Source organism: Pezoporus flaviventris, unplaced genomic scaffold (genome assembly GCF_033815535.1).
Source record: "Pezoporus flaviventris isolate CSIRO_AGI_PZ_B2104156 unplaced genomic scaffold, CSIRO_AGI_Pfla_v1 ptg000006l, whole genome shotgun sequence".
Taxonomy (NCBI): Eukaryota; Metazoa; Chordata; class Aves; order Psittaciformes; family Psittacidae; genus Pezoporus; species Pezoporus flaviventris.
In genome coordinates this window covers 19274639-19288562 of record NW_026892554.1, presented here as the reverse complement: position 1 = coordinate 19288562, position 13924 = coordinate 19274639, and the positions used below count along the sequence as shown (strand labels likewise).

Here is a 13924-nt window from a genome sequence, read left to right as displayed (position 1 = left end):
TAGAATATAAATTATAATTATATTACTGTGCCTTTTTAATGGAAAAACATGCTTCTTCTGCGGCTAATGAAAGATAGCACCAAGCTCTTCGAAGGAAAATTCATCCTGTCTTACTGTATGCCTGTGTTACTGATTTGCAGGACTTGAGCTGATAATATCCATTAAGCTTGATTTTAGTGATGGATATAAAAATTAACCTTGAATATCTGTGTGGTGGTGACATACTTGAGTGTTGCATCAGTCAGTATTTGGTTAATTATCCAAGTATCCCTGCAAAAAGAGCAGGCTCCAGCTGGCTGTAATTAGGGCTGAATTGTTCCATGCCTTCAAGACAATTTTTACATTCATGGGATCTGCAGCTTTCTGTTGTCCTCATTTCCTGTAACATAAAAGTACTTGTAGCTCAAAGAATTAAAGGGGGGCAAATGGGGAGAGAGGCTCTGCGGATAAATCTTGCTAACATCCTTAGAGGTCTGAGTGAGAAATATGCATTGCAAGTTTAAAAAACAATAAAAAGGAAAAAAGGCAAAGAAAAAAGGGAAAAATCTAACAGGGTCCTAGCCACAAAGTGCTGTTTCACTTGATGAGAAGAAAAGGTGGATCTTTAGAAAGCACAGTGGGTTCTATAAAAGCTGAAATCTGTGCTCTGTAAATCTTGGTCTTAATGAGAGACCACCAGGCTGCGTAGGAAGAAACTTGGATAGCAAATCAGGAAGGCATGTGACATAAAACAGTCAATGGAGATTCAGTAATTCAGTAGCCATGGGATACAGCACTAACAGTGAGATATATCACATCCAATTTGTTGAAGTAAGTCTCCCCTTTTTGTCCTTGTGCTGTGGAATTACTGGCACTGCAGTACTCGTATTTGCTCTTATGGATGTCCTAGCTGCAGGAGATGCCCCTCAGCGTGCTTTCTCCCTTCAGTATTAGGGTCATCATGAGCTGTACTCTGTGCAGCCTCTGTTGTTATCAGCCTTTATTTTAACCCATGATCAAGACTAGCAAGTTCTCAAATTATTACTCTTTTTGGGGAAGAAATAGCTTTTTGTTTAATTTGCATATAAAATTGCACATTTGTATTTCAGTAGTACCCAATGGGGAAGGTACATGCCAGAACTGTGGAAAAAAAAAGAAAGTGGTGGTGGGGTGCAAGTAACATGATTATTTTAAGAGCATCTGTAAATAGGTAGTTCCAGTCCGTAGCCGAGTATCTTGAGATCAGGTAAAACAAGGTGGTCATGTCTGTGATTTACCTGAGCCACTCACAGTTCCCAAGAAAACCATTTGGCCCTAGGGAATCTGTTGGACAGAAGGGTGGTGCTCCCCCTTGCAGGGAGGTTGTGCCACGCTGCTCCAGCAATCTGAAATGAGTGAAGTGTTCCTCTGACAGCTTGAGCAGAGTGGAAGCTTTTATGCAGCATGGTAGGTCAGTCTACGTGAGCCCAAGAGCTTCAGAACAGTACTTGTCTGTAGGCCGTGCTGCTTCTCTTCTGCTGAAACCTCTGCTGACCACTTCTTGGGGCGCAGAGGGCAACATTGCTCCAGCAGTGACCTCACTGCTGCTCCGAGCCATGCAGTGGCGTCCCCTCTGTGGCTGAATGCTCAGTGCTTGTTGCCTATCTTCATGAGCCCTTTCAACTTGCTGACCTGACTGAAAACACCTCTTCCTCCCTGTCCGCAGGTTGACTTGCTGCAGTTTGAAAGCCAAGTCTGTTCAGACGTGTCAGAACAGCAGAGGCGGCTCAAGAGAAGTGGTGAGGGTACATGAAGGTGAGCATCTTTAAGGTTACTAATGTCTTACCAGCATAATGGCCTAAAGGAAGTTAATGAAGCCAGCAGTTGATAGGGAAAGGTGTACAAGTTAAATTCTTTCTTCTTTATTAAATGCAAATTAAATCTTTCATAGGCAGTAACAGTTGTATGAGTCTTTTACTGATTGCCTTCATATCTATCTGTATTTTCTGATTTAGATCTATTTCGACAGGCAGCTCCAGCAGTGGCTGTGCACATACCTGAGCTGCATTTAGAAAATGGCTTTGCAGTGGAGTCATATAATTGTTATTACTCCATTTTCTGCACATGGGCAATCATTCTCCACTGCCATGGCATTGTTCACTCCACAAACATAGGTAATGAGTGCGTAAGAGCACTTGCAGCGGTGTAGGTCTGAAGTGTACAAAATACACACAGGAAAATCAATTTTATTGTGTGTGCTGAATTAAACTTTTTTTATTTGCTTCTGTGTGTTTGATTACATTATTAATAGAGAATTAATATATTTTGTGCTATTTAGACAGGAATGATTTACTTACTGAGCTGCTGCGGGGAAAGCTTATATTCTCTAAGCATAGAATTAACTGGGAAAGCTTATATTCTCTAAGCATAGAATTCAGAGTCATAGATTCTGTTTATTAACTGAAAATAAGTTTCTTAATCCTTAGTATCTAGATAACTTCCTTGAAACCTTACTGTGACAATTATGGCAAAAGAGCAGAACAGATAAGTGACTGATAGCCGTACCTGTACATACTTAACACTTTGAGCTCTAGCCATACCCTAGTGAATCCCTCATACACGGTTTGATGTTAGTTAAATCAGTCTAGTAACTAGCTGCAAGCAAAGGCAGTTGATGAACTTTCCCGCATTATAGAGTAATAGAATCACTTAGCTTGGACAAGACCTTTAAGATCGTAGAGTCCAAGCATTAACCCAGCACTGCTAAGTCCACCACTAAACCACATCCCTAAGCACCGCATCCACCTGGGCACAGGCTGGCTCATGTTCAGCTGTCTGTCAACCAACACCCCCAAGTCCTTTTCTGCTGAGCAGCTTTCCAGCCACTCTTCCCAAGCCTGGAGCGTAGCATGGGGTTGTTGTGGCCCAAGTGCAGGACCTGGCCCTTTGTCTTGTTGAACTTCGTACAATTGGCCTTGGCCTATGGATCCAGCCTGTCCAGATCCCTCTGCAGAGCCTTTGACCCTTCAGCAGATCAGCACTCCCACCCAGCTTGGTGTCTGCAGGCTTAGTGCAGGTGCATTTAACCCCCTTGTCCTCATCATTCCCACAGGGCAACCCATCTCCTTCCCTTTCTTCAGTTTTGGTTTCCAGCAGCGGTATTTGCTGCAGGGTCCCATAAGCACCAATACTGGAGGCAGGGCTGTGTGGTCACTTGTAACATCAAACACAAACTATGGGATGCGGGCAGGTTTCACTGTGTTTCTAGATGAAATGGCCGCAGTTGCCATTTCACATGTTTATGTTTCAGTAGTTTCCAGCAATCTAACACCTACGTGTTTCCCAGGCACATTAAAAGAGAATTCAGTTATCATGGCAAATGTTAAAGGTAAAACTCGCAACAAAATCCAGGAGCTCTTCAAAACCTCCTCAGCTCCACACTGTGGTCCCTGAGGTCATTAATCCTGCCATGACCCTGCGCTCTCAGCTGCCTCACCTCATGCAGAAGTTTAAGCATGTATCTCACAGTTCATGTTACAATGATCTATGGAACTTCCAGCATGAGGGATAATGCTTCATAATCGTTCAGAGTTGGGTATTGACTGCAATAACCACTAACCTCCCTCTGCAGTGGTGTGCCCCAAAAGGAATGGCTTTCGTGTTGAAACCTGAGTGGAGTACACTGTAACGTTTAATGCATCATTTTAACAGTACTCTCAAAAAAGCCAACTATCTTGGTGTGTTATTATCTCACACTCCGCAGTAGTTGTTTCTTATTTAAATGTCCCATCTCACTTGAGATTTAATGTAATTAGAACCAGCCTGTGGAAAAATCTTTTTCTATTATGCCTTAGTTATTGTTCCAGGCAAGATGGTAAAGGAAATCTAGCAGGATATAATGAAAATGATACAACCATTTGTAAGAGGCACTTTTCCTGAGGGAAGTAAAAGGCAGCACCACTTTTCATTTAGCTTTGTATTTCTAAACATGGTATGTATCTGGAATGATTCCACTGAGATGTGCCAGTACACCTGAGAGCAGAGTCAGGTACATCTGACAGCAGTCTGACCTGATGATACAAGAGGGAACCAAAAGTAGCACAGCAATAAGCCTCTTGCACTATGAATGTTGCTTTACAGCCAATGTTGAGCCAAAACTAGGTCTACTTGCCCACTGAGGTATGTGTGAAGGAATTGGGTCTACCTTAATAAGCATCTCTTTGTTTCCTCTAGCTGTAACATCTTCACTGGGGAGGTACGTCCAGAATGTAGTATCTGAAGATACGCTGCAAAGCAAGTCATGCCCAAAGCTATAGGGTAATGTGTTTCCCAGACAAGAAGTGATGTTCCTGGTACAAAAGGGTAGGTGAAAGGATGTCAAAGGCAGAGAGTCCATTCTCTTGGTCTGGCTTGGAGTCAGGATCCCAGCAAGGCATAAGGTGTGAGCTGGTTCCTCACCGCTGTCTATGCCTGTGTGATTTCTGCATCTTTGAGCTTTTGTACTGGGGTTAGAATTTTATGTCAAAGCTGGTTGGCAGTCTTTTCTCTTTCGTGCAGAAGCCGCTTGTGAACAGGCTTTTGTATCGTCAGTATGTGTTATAGTCATCTACATTAATTCACACTAGTATTGATAAACTTGAAGTCAGAGAGGCTTAATCAAGAGGCTGCATGCCCTGGAGCACAGTTAGAAACACAGTTCTTTCAAGGGGCGATGGTAGGATTTTCAGCCCTGCTATTTCAGCTCACCATGGCTGTGTATGGATGGAATGAGCTCACAAAGCAGCAGTGTTTATCTGGTGCTGTTGACGTTCATCTCTGACAGCGGAGACTTGAAAATGCAGAGGAGTAGAGGCAGCTAAGTCTGTCTTCAAACAAACGTCAGAAGCAACAGATTGATCTTGGCTTTCAAAGCTAACGGCATAGAAATTCCAGTGATCAAAAAGTTACGAGTTTGGGACCTGCAAACTATTGTTTTCAATGTGTGTGTATATATATATAAAAAATATACTATTATATATATATAAAATATATAATTATAGAATATATATATAGTTTGAAACTATTGTTTCAGTTCCAACTTAAAAAATTAGAACTTTACCTGGAAAGATTCATTGATTTGTACGCTTCTGGGGTTGCTGATGTGTGATCTGTCAAGCACTTGTGCACAAGTTTGTCTTCTCTGTTGCCTTGGACTCTTTGGAACCAAGGAAGCAGTCATTCCTTCCTCTCCCCTTCCCCCCATGCCTTTTTTTTATGAAGAAATGATTAAATGCTTTGAGTACAAATGCACATGAATATTTATAAGAACTTTTATAACATTTAGCAAGGCAATGCTTCATGGCTGTCTCTTTCTGAATGCACATAATAAAGTATCCATAATTTCTTTGAAGTTGCACTTGCTCTGTACTAATTTGATCACAGATTGGTAGGAACTGGAGGCTCCTCGGGGCTGCAGGGCAGCAGTTGTTGGTGCTGGCAAAACACAGAGCTCCTTGCTGTGTTCTCTCCTTTTCTCTTAAATGCCTGTGGTTTAACATTAAATAAGAATACGTTTTTCATGCATCATTTACAGTTAAGTTGCAGAAAATTGCCAGGTAGCAATTTTGTAACCTGCATTGAATGAATACCTGACTCTCCCTGCATTTATACTTCAGCCCTGGAAGAAGCTTTAAGTGTTTTCTGCTTGAAACACTAACACTGCAGAACAATTGAAGGGCCCTGGAGCACACTCTGCAAACCACTTGGAGGATCCTCCTGTTAATGCAAAAACTGTTTTAGTCTCCACTTGTTCCTCTGCGTATTGTCTCTTGGTAACAGTGCATCCCGTGAATACTGACAATATGTGTAATGCCTCAGAGTCTAAGGCACCCATTTCTAAAAAGCAAATGGAAACTCGGCGCTGTTAATCGCAGTATTTATCCCTTTGACATCCTTAAAGCATTTAGATCAGATTAAGTAGATGAGCAGTCTGATGACAGGAGAAAGAAGAAAGACTTTAGGCAAAAGGGAGTGGAGGATAAAGCTGGATTTATGGAAGCTGAAGATTGTTTTAGAACTGGGTTTGGAAGTTTCTTGCTCATAATATTATGTATTATAACTCCTACCCTCCTCCTCTATAAAGTAAAGAAATTGCTATAAATTGCATGTGCTCATGTCCACAAAGTTACTCTATTAATTGCAGGTTTACTGTGGCTATTTAAAAGCTGGGTAGTATTTTCTGCATTGGAAGTTATTCATTGGAAAGTTACCTGATGTGTAGGCCTGTATGAACACAAGTAAATACTACACCAACAGGAACCTCCTTCAGCTGCTCACACCAGCCAAAGCACTGCAGCAGCCCACCCTTACTGCTTACCTTCACCACGGGCTGAAACATTGCTTTGAACATTCCAAATGGTGTGGTGGTGCAGCAGACCCACTGTGAAGGCAGCAGTGGGAATCGCTTCTAAAACCACTGCTGTGGGCAAAGCCGTCTCATCTCCTATGGAGTCAGCTATAGTAGGTACCCAGGAGTGTCTGACTGGGGTTTAGTGTGTCATTGCGAGCTCTGCTGATAGACTGGATTCTATGGAGATGTTTTAAACATTCCGTAGGTTTATGGCTTTCTCTGGGGTAATTCCTCTGCATGAATTTTCCCTGGGATTCATTACTAGTACTGTTTTTTTCTGTTGTCTTCTACCTGGTCACGATGCGTACATCTTGTGCAGATCTCAGCATGAAGATCTCAGAAATACACCGACATTGAAATGTCTTCCTTTCTTGTGTGTTTGTAAGTACGTGTAACATACACTTCTCTGCCACTAAGATGTGCGAGCTCTACTGGTGTATTCTTAAAGGTGGCACTATTTATGTGACTTTAACCTCTACAAAACTACTATATTTGACTTTCAGATAGTGATGTCTATCTTTTCAGAATCACTTTCATGACTGGAAAAGGAGAAGTGAAGGAGACAGCATCAACAAGCAGGTTTCATTTCCATTGCAGCTGCATATTTGCAGCATTGCCTTTATCCCTCTCTATTAAAATAGTTTTGAAGGAAAATAATACTCTCAGTTGTGCTTGAGCTATGCAAAACTTTGAAGGCAGGCACCTGATGAACATGAAACATTACCTTGGAACATGTAAGATTTGCAGCTTGGTTACTACTGTGGGAAAAGCTTGTGCTCCCCTGTTATCTGAGTATGTATAGCAGCAGTAGTAATGCTGAATGTAACGATCCAGTGTTTGCAGCTACCAGAAAACAAAGATTTTATTTGTTTCTAACTTACCAAATCCACTCAAGCAGCCTAAAAAGAATACAAACCTTGGACAATAATAACTGCAAGAGATTTTGGGTCACGTTCTTCATGGGGAAGATTAAAATTGGACCTGGAAAAAGAGTTTGACAGCTCTTCCTCATTTCTTTACACTTTACTTTCAGAGTGTAAAAGCAAAGTGTGCACCGGGAAATGAAGAGGCAAACCAAGCAGTAAGGGTGGAGGGACCTGTTTTGAGACTCTCGTTTGTCTGTGGATCCTGCTCTGTTAAGGGTTCACAGAGATTTGAGGCAGAATTAATTAAACTGGGCCGTCCATCACACCCTGTGAAATAAAACCCCTCCCTCAAGCAGTGAACTTGCTGCTAGAGCTTCGTATCTTAAAACTGGTTAATGCAGAAGGGCTCATTGCTGAAAGGGAAGGCACTGGGCAGTGTGAGGAATTTGCTTTTTCCTTTCCTTAGCAGACATTAAAGATGATGTTGCCCGCTTTCAGCAAGCAGCCATCTCATTATCTCTGTGAAGTCTGTCTTCTGCTCTTTTCCTTTCCACTTCTTCTTTCTCCAACTTTAGCATGTCATTAAAAGAGTACAGTGGCTGAAGAGTGAAAACTGAATCTTCCCAAATGCTGTTCCTTGTAAAATGTAATCCATCGCCCACACATCCCAAGGCAGTGATTGAAGATCTTGTCTAATTTGTCTTACTTGAGATTTAAGCAAAATCATCTGCTGAGTGTTTCAGCCTATCTCTGTGCGTTACAGTTCAGCCAGCCTTCTCTGAAAAGAGAAATGTGGAAATAAGCCATGGTTAATGTACCAGTCTTTTATGTCTGGCGAACAAATTGAACATAGGATGTGAGAGATACAGGCCTGCAGTCTATCTTCTGACTACACAATGCTAATTAGCATTACAAACCCGTCCTTTCATTAATCATGTTGAATAACCGCAGACTTGGAAGCGTTCTGTGCTGGAGCAGCAGTGCAGGAGGCTGGTACTGAGCTGCACTTGGCAAAGTGCACTGGGGTTGGCAGCAGAGGGGCAGTCGGGAGCAGAAGCACCGCTGTGATGGGCTGTGGTGCTGCACCCTGGCACCTGCAGGTTGAAGAGAGCTAGGGTCTACCACAGCGGGGGAGCACAGGGCAGCATCTTGCTTTGGCAGAGCCAGAGGTGGAGGTAAATAAGAGGTTATATGCAGCTGCTCTTTATAACCAGTCTGCTCTGAGAAATGCCCTTGGTTTCTGTGTGTCCTTCCACATTTCTCTCCAGTCTTCCTGTTCCTTCAGTGCCATATGGCAGTAAGGAAATTATTTTGCTCTCTGCAGAAAAAAAGGAGAAAAAGTACTTTTATGTAGCAAAACCTCTGGTATTAATATGAGTTTTGAAAACCTGCACAGTGCAGAGCAAATATGCTTCAGTTTCCCAGTGTATTTGTATGAAGCAGCAGAGGGGCCAAGCCCTACAAGTGCATTCAGACTTGATAAGCAGCTGATAAATCTCCTACTATTGACTTTCATGATTTCTTTTTTTACATGCTGCATTGTAGCATCCAAGCACGGTTCTGCTGCCTTTATCGAGCTTGACATACAGCAATTTCTATGAAAATTAAAGCTTTGGGATCACTGTTAACATCCTTGCTTTCAACAAAAGGCTTTTTAGAGCAGCTGACTTAAAAAAGCTGACAAGTGATTGTTACATGAGAAATGATTTGAGTAGGAGTAACCTAAACCAGCCCTAGGAGGTGGCGTGAGGAGGATTCATTTTCTGGTGATGCCAAAAAACATTTCTGCAAATCTCTGTGGAAATCTGAAAATTTAAACCTTGGATTTTTAATGTGAGTTACTGGGAGTGGGTTTTTCTATGGAATATCTGCCCAGTGCTATTGCAAACCAAGAGCTTTGCTTCCGAAAATAGCTTTAAAATAAGGCCCGTTTGTTGCATTTGCAAAACCACGTTTTCTTCCTCAGGCCTGTGTCTTCTTTCCAGATGCTGAGTTTTAGTGAGCTGTGAACAGGTATCTATCTCTTCATTAACAAGTCGAGAAAAGGCTCAATGAACTTTTAAATACTGCATGTTTTAATTTCATTCTTGATATGTTATCAAGAAACTGCAATGATGACAATGCAGTGTATGTCATGTGGGTTAGGCCTGGCTATAGGTGGTGGGTCTGAAACTGATTGTAAGCAGGAGGTTGTTACTGAGGTAGCATGGAATGCTACGGGTTAATCTTTGCCTAAAATTAGTCAAGGTTTCTTCAGGAGTCGTCTGCAGGGGAATGCAAATAGAGCGAGCAGGAAGTCTGCAGGCAGAGGTGCTCACTGATTGCTCTGAACAAAGGCTTGAGCAAGTAACTTGTATTTATTATGGGCAATTGTAAAGTGGGAATAAAGAGTTTAGGCCAGGCTTGCCTGACTCCACTGAGAGAAGTGAAGACCCTCAGAAGCTTGTGCAAGTCATGACCACCCCGTTAGCATGAGTTCAGGACTGAAAAGGAGAGTGCCTGGGCTCCACATGCAGAGGGATCGATTTCACGAGTAGGAAGGGGTTGTTTCCATTGTGTTTGTTGCTGGTATGAAGCTCCAGGAATGCTGTGCTGTCTTTTGGAGAGCAACAGTCCAAGGGTGCTAGTAACAGTTCTCAAGAGTCACCAGTCATTAAAGGTGTGAGCAGCTTGTGTTACAGACAAGACTAAAAGCTCTATTTGCCCTTTCTATTAGAAAAGGCAAAGTAGACCCAATAGTACTAAAGTATGGGGTCAGGAGTAACACTGTGTTGCGTAGCTGCTGTAATTACCATTGCAGTTCATGATTTCACTAACAGTTGGGATCCCATGTACTGTTTAAATAGCCATAACATATGCCATTATGTATTATTAAGCTGAGTTTGAGCCCATAACTTTGAAGTCTGCTGTACAGATTTTCTTTTCCTGTATAAATTGCAAGATTAAGTACTACAGTGAGCATTTAGTCCCTTCTGTGGACCATACTTGGGAATCCTGGTACGTACATCACCTTCTTGTGCATAGGGTTGATGAAGCAGTATTGGGGAAGCATGATTTAGATTCCTGAGCAGTTTTCCCTATTTGATTGATATGATTGATATTATCTCTGGCCTGTCTATAAAGAGTGAGCCCAGGACCTCAGCAGGGAGCCATGGGAAGGGTATTGCTGCTGCCTTGCAACTTGTTCCTTACATGGATATGGGGGAGTAGGTCTTGGTCTCTGTGTTTCTCTTAGCCTAGTTCTTATCACTGTTTAGTTCAGTTCAAATGGCAATGTGTTGCATACAGCAGGAAAAAACCTCCCTCCAGGCCCTCCACAAGGGCAGGCAATAGCAGCCTTTTGTATTTTATTCAGGTTGGTAGCAACAGAATGCAATTGCCCAATTGTGAGGTCCATTCCTGTACAGTGATGAACTCGTAGCAGACCTGTGTGCTAGTAAAGTACATTGTCATAAAAGCCTTGTTGGAAAAGTAAAGAATTCCAATGGGTGTGATTGTGCTTTTACCTTCAGGTCCCTGTAGATTGAGTCATTTTAGCGGTCCAAGACTAGAAAATTCACACTCTTTTTTTTCTGGAGAGAAAAAGCTTTGCATGTCAGGATTCTCTCAAGCACAAGTAGCAAAATGGGTGTTTGTCAGTCAGCTCCTGTAAGAAAAGCGTGCCTGTGAAAAAGAGCTAAAGGAAAAGAATGCAGGAGTGCTGCTTCTGCAAACAAACGTGTCTCTTGCTTTCTTTCCCTTTCCTAGAGCTTGCTCACAGTGCAACAGCAGCGCTGGTTCATGCTGTGTCCTGACACGTGTGTAAGGTTGCAAGCTTTGATAGTCAAGTGTAATCAGCGCTCTGTTAATGAGTGCGTGAGTGCTCTGACAGCGCGGCTCTTGTCTCTGTAGGTGGAGGAACAGCTTCGAGGGCACCACGGGCTCACAGGGGTGCTGTGAGCAGAAGGGGCTGTGGGAGTGGGGGGACGTGTGCCAGGCCCTACTTTGGGTTGCTCTAAAAGCCACCTCTGGCTTTTAAGGGGCTGGATGCTCTCGCTGCCCACAAAGCACATTGATCCTTAGGGGAGGTGTTGCCTGCGAGAAGTCAGCTTTCTTAGAAGCAGTAGGCGATTCCTTCTTTCCCTTTCCTTGTCTCACAGCACTGGGTAAGAATTACAGCGGTTTACGTAGTTGATGAGTTTCAACATCTCTCTTTGGAAATGAAGGTGGTTTCTTCTCTCATGAAGTAAAGTGAGCAAAATCCTTCGCTGCAAAAAACAGTCACTGAATGTAAAGATAAAATCTGATTCAGGTTTTCTGTTACGTTTCCTTTTGGATTCCAACACAGCGTTGTGTGGTGGGAAGCTGTGCAGGGTAGCGCATGGAGAAAGCGCAGAGAGCGCAATCCAGGTGTCCTGGGGTGTGTTATCCTAAAAGATGGTCAGGCACAACACTTACTGATCAGAATAAGTAACAAACCAGTTCTTGTTCATCATGAATGCTACAAGCACCCAATTTCAGTATCTGCCACCTCCTTTAATGACTTTCACCTCTGATGCTGCTTTTTACCCAACGCTTTCTCATCAGTGGTGGCTCCCCATGTTATGGGGATGGATTCTAGGCAGTGCCTAAGGACTTTCTGCCTAAGAATACGTGTTGTAAAGCGTTGTTGTTTGCTTTTTAACTTCAACACTAGTAAACAGTAATAGCGTGAACCTTCTGCCTTCCAGCTCATCTCTCGTCTTACTGCTGTGGTCTGTGACTGCATTCATCATGCCTGGTAAAGCAGCTTATTGGGATGAATTAATGACATGCTAATTAGAAAAGTGGCCTGAGTGAGAATAAGCTGCATGAACCAGCTTTGATGGCCAAAAAATTACCTGTAGCCAGTTTCTCAAGATTATCAGAGAGATCTTCCAATTAGAATGTCTGTCTTTGATCATAGATGCAAGGAACAAGGCAAAATGATTGCACCGGGTGGAAGGCAGTGGGAGGAGATGGTTGCTGTGGAATGGGAAACTGAAGGAGTTTTTAAAGAGATTCAAGCCCTTTCCAGGCACTTGCTCCACCCAGAAGCAAGAGATACCAGCGTGTGGCTCATTTTCCTTTGTATTTCCCACCATAAGCTAGTAACATAAGCATCTTCAACAGTTACATTGGTTAGGTTAGTTGTAGAGAAACCCCTTTGTCATCTTGTCCTGTTTTTTCTATCTTGTAGCATGACAATATCCAAACAGCTTTCATCTTTTGTAAGGCTTCCATTGGCTTCCTCACCTCTGCAGTTGCCACCACCTTATGCCTCGCTGTGGATTTGCATGGATCATTGCAAGATGTGCTGGCATAGGGCACAGTCAGTTGGCCCAAGCAGTTCATAGCCCAAGATCCCAGTTGCCCAATATCAAATGTGACAGTATAGTCATAAAAAGTCAAAATGAAAACAAGGATGGTTCCAGGGCTGAGGTATAAGCCTGGCACAAGTGTGATAAAACAAAGTGTGGGAGGAGGAGAGAAGGGCTTTAGGAGATAATGAGATGTTCGTCATATTTCACCATCTAGCTATTTTGCTCTATTAAACTAAAACCACTGACAGTGAAGAGCAGGCTCAGATAGAAAGGAAAAAACAGAATCCTGTTGTTATCAAAGGGATTGATTTTCAGAAGGGCCTTGCCAGAGGAAGGCTTACATAGGTAAATTCCTGAACAAGAGGGACGTGCCATACAGAGTGGGAAGGGATAAGGGTGATGCAGGTTGGATGGAAGAGTATAGACCCGGAATCTGTAAAGGACCATCTTGTGTTCTGTGGTTCGTTGGTGCATCTCTGGTGAAGCAGGAGATGGGATGTGGGAGCATGAGGAGGCTGACGGCTGGTTGGTCCCTTGCAGGCAGTGTGGCACCAGGCAGTGGTGGCTCTGCACTGGTACCGGGGCCTTCGCACTGCCCAAACACCCCGTATGGACTATAAAAGAATAGTGTGAATGAGCAAGTTTTCTTCTCAATTCTAACAGTTGATGCTTTGGGTAAGCACTGCGAGTGGAAGCTTTGTGTTCACCCCACCTAATGCAACTCTCGGTGTCTCATCCTATATATAAGCATCTGATTGTTTTTGCTAATCCAGCTGATCTCTTGATCTCAGTGCCAGCTTGGATCAGAAAGCACTTTATATGGAGTAATTTTCTTTTTACTAATTTAAGTATGCTACATTGGGTTTGTTGCTCTTTTTTTTTGAGATAGACACTAAATGGAAACACACGGTCTATCTTCTTCATATGATGCATCATTTAATATTGTTTTACTTGTCTCAATCCTGAGCTAAACTATCTAATCTTTTTGTTTCACTTAATACAGAAAGCTTTTCATCCCTTAAGATGTTTTTGTGGTGGATGCATTTCTTCCTGACGTGTTGTAAATAGAACTGAACACAATATTAAGTAAATCACGTCATTGATTTTCTGAGAATGAAAGCAGATGATCTGCTGGTTGCCTTGTGTATTCTGTTGCACCATTTGCATGTCCTGTAGTGAGCAATTATGAGAACTTCTTAAGAAGTACAAATAAAACTGTGCCATTTCTCTTTTGCCCATTATTTCACTGTTTGGTAGGAGGAAGAGCAGGTTTCCTTCACAGAGGTTTTGATAAAGAAGCATTTCATTGGTACTGTCCGTAGCTCCTTGCTGTGCTGATGCCTGGTTCCAATAAGGGACCCCACAATTCCATACATAGCTCAGCCATGTGG

The 13924-nt window shown here is 42.7% G+C and overlaps 2 protein-coding genes across 7 annotated transcripts in view; one reads left to right on the top strand and one right to left on the bottom strand.

Annotated features, from left to right (window-relative positions):
- Positions 1–13924, bottom strand: part of PSTPIP1 (proline-serine-threonine phosphatase interacting protein 1) — a 469822-nt gene that overhangs the window by 305047 nt on the left and 150851 nt on the right. The window lies entirely within an intron of this gene.
- The window catches only part of PEAK1 (pseudopodium enriched atypical kinase 1), a 113982-nt gene that overhangs the window by 54506 nt on the left and 45552 nt on the right, over positions 1–13924 (top strand). For 5 of the 6 annotated variants that reach the window (XM_061447284.1, XM_061447287.1, XM_061447289.1 and 2 more), the window contains one exon: positions 1685–1773. The exons of the other annotated variant lie outside the window; for it this stretch is intronic. The gene's annotated coding sequence lies outside the window, so the exon portion shown is untranslated. The remainder of the gene's footprint in view (positions 1–1684; positions 1774–13924) is intronic. 6 annotated transcript variants of the gene reach the window in all.